A 3298-nucleotide genomic window follows, 5' to 3' on the forward strand; every position below is an offset into this window, starting at 1 on the left:
CCATGTGCTCCGAGTCCTAAGGCTCAGTACTCGGTGGCACACTAGAGGGCTGGCAAGAAGTCAATGGAGGGATGAGAGAAGACGAAGGCCTGAAAGTTGATAAAGAAACTCGCCAATGAGAACAAGAGAAAAGGAGAACAGAAGCAAAGAGACGAAACTAGAATCCACTCACCCAGCTATCTTCTTCTTCGTAAAACAAAAAGAAGACCTCGCAGGGGGAACCACGCCAGCAAAAACATCCCCGCCACTCAGCGGCAGGAGCAGCGTAGCCGGTACCGGGAGCCCCAGAAAAACTCGGTACTAGAGCTATGGAAGAACTTGGCACCAGAGCTATAGAAGAACCCGGTGCAGGAGCCTCAGAAGAACTCATACCCGATGACCGCTTACTACAAAAAGATCAAGATCAAAGTCAAAACAAAGTGGAGGGATTCAGTAGTAGAAAAATAAGAAAAGAACTCACCGCTGCATGATAAGGGGTACATCATCATCCTCTTCTTCCTCATGCTCGACCAAGGCCACCATAGCACCAGCTGAAAAAGGACAAAAGTACTCGGTTAAAGACGGAAACAAGGAACAGAAGGACATAGCGTAATTAATGTGCTCACCTAAGAGCATGCTAGCTATAACTTGAGTACCTGGAGAAGTACTCGACTGGTGAGCTTTCTTGACAATGGGAACACTAGAAGAAGAACCAGCCACTCGCCCTCTCTTGCCGATGCTATGAGCAGCTCGGGGAACTGAACGAGGAACGTACTCTTCATATATGTCAAAAGATGCGGAAGAAACACCAGGGAGCGTTATGGTGGTTTGTGACTTACTGGTTTAAAGAAGCCCCAACAAGACTACTCCCAACCCCCACAATGGCAGGGAGGTCGTGAAGGGGAATTGGGTCAACAAAGTTACGCCCCAATGCCTGTGAAAAGAATAAGATAAGGGAGATTAAGCGAAAGTAGATATAGCAAAAATAAACACAAAAAGTACCCACACAAAGAGAAAACAACTTATAGCTGGAGGCGGGTTCTTTGCACAGTACTCAGAGACAGTAAGCGGGACGAAGCTTGCTCCCTTCAGCATCTTCTAAAGGTGCTCGAGTACCTCTTCGTTGGTCAACTCAAGGGTAGGGACCATGCGTGAAGGATCCTCAGCCCTAGAGTACTCGAAGCCAAAGTTCTCTCGCTCCTTCAGAGGCTGAACACGACAGTGAAGAAAACTAGAGATGATTCCAAAACCGGTCAAGCCCTGCTGCTTTAGAGTGCTTATCCACTCAAGGAACGGCTAGATCACCTGGAGCTCGTCTGGTGTCAGGGAGTTCTTTCCCACCGGTCGTTAACCAAGGGACCAGATCCAGAATGTACGGCCAGAGAAGGAATCAAATTGGTGGCATAGAACTAATCAGCACGCCAATCCCTCATAGAATCAACCAGGTCATAGTCAAAGAACTTGCTTTTAAGACCCTAGCGAAACTGAATCCCGCAGCCACCAAGAACATTGGTGTCTTCACGGTGGGGTTGAGGCTTCAAACGAAAGAAGTGATGGAAAAGAGAAAGAGAAGGGAGGAATTCCAAGGAAAGCTTCACAGAGATGTACAAAAATAGAAAGATGGAGGACGGCATTAGGAGTTAGATGGTTCAGACTAACCCCAAAAATAACCAAGAAATTGATGAAGGAAGGCGGAAGCAGGAAGGCAAAGTCTGGCACGGATAAAGGGAGACGAAAGGATAATCTCACTAGGACCTAGAGTAGGGGACCCGATGCTCGCCCGGAACTCTCCATTTAGCAATGCCTTTGCTCTAGATCAGAACCATCGCCAGCAAGTTTGCGAAGCTGGTCTTTAGTTGTTGTCGGAGCTGGCCAAGCTTCTGGGCAGCCCTCATGGCCATGAACTCCTGGTTCTCGATCATGGAAAGTGATGATTCCTCATCCACGAAGGTTGCCTGGGACTTGCTCACGGCCTTCTTCCTACCCATGTACTAATGGAGGCAAAAGGGCACCAGGGGAAGAGAAAGGCTTGGACGACAGCGCAAAGATAGTGGCGGCAATAGCGATGGCGGAGGTGCAAGGGCTAGGGTTTTCAAGACAAAGGCAGGGTACCAAAGAAAAGGAGGGCAAAGGCCTTTAAATAGATTTTACAAACACAGTAAAAACGCGACCCACCAAGCCCGTTAAAACATGGTGTGAGAATGCAACGGTCCATTTACTGACACAGCTAAAATGACGGAAGGCCACAAATCCACAACAACCGTACAGTTCAACGGGCAGATTTTGGACTTATCCATCCAGCAAAACGGTAGAGTTACCATATGGCTACAAAAAGAACTCATCAAGCCATGAAGCAACGGAAGGTTACCTCACAAGGAACATACAACCTGGTTCTAACATAAAGAACTCGGGAATCTCATAGACAACCAGGACATCAGCAGAATGAAGAATGACAACTCAGAAGACAAGATTCTCTCTATTACAAATGATTTCAAAGATACAAGATTACACATCTTACAAGACCCAACAAACTCGGAACTACGACAGGCAGTAGCAAAAAGGAACCCAGAAACAACTAGGCTCTAGAACGACTACGTGTTCCAAATCGTTTACTCGGTAGAACAAACCACACTCGGCTACACTGTTTTCTTCAAAGGACGGACGCAGTGCACCCAAGGTGGAAATCAGCAGAATGGCAGGACAACATCGAATAGAGAAGGCCGGCAGACATCTGTCTACCCAGTCCGATGTGATGCTGGATATGGTGTTGATCTGCACCGGACAGTCTCAAGACAAGCGGCGAGGATCAACCCAGAACTGCTAGATGAAGGAACGAAGCCACATCACATAGACTTCCTCTCAACTACCGCCACGTACTCCTGGTACAATTGCTGCTGTGGGATTAGTCTACCTCTAATCCCTATCAACAAGACTTCCTCCAGCTACGACAAGACATACGAGAACTACAAAATGCACCCGGGGGCTGCTCTACCCTCACAAACTACCATATTCATGACTATAGAGACTTCAGAACAAGCAACAAAACGCTCAACGAATCAAAACAACACTCTAGGAGGGTATTTATAGACCGAAGGAGCGGTGCACATGGACCAGGAGCACCAACGAAACAAGCCTAACAAAGGACACAGTGAAAAGATAGAATTCAATGAAAGAGGACTCAGGCATGAAGGAACAATACTCAACAACAGGCATATTCGAGAGAATATACCAACACAGTACAACCCGTGAACAAAAGGCATTTACACTCAACCACCACCATACAACTACACCTGACAACAGCGGACTCTACATCTGAAAG

This window comes from Miscanthus floridulus, unplaced genomic scaffold (assembly GCF_019320115.1).
Source record: "Miscanthus floridulus cultivar M001 unplaced genomic scaffold, ASM1932011v1 fs_742_2_3, whole genome shotgun sequence".
In the NCBI taxonomy this organism is placed as follows: domain Eukaryota; kingdom Viridiplantae; phylum Streptophyta; class Magnoliopsida; order Poales; family Poaceae; genus Miscanthus; species Miscanthus floridulus.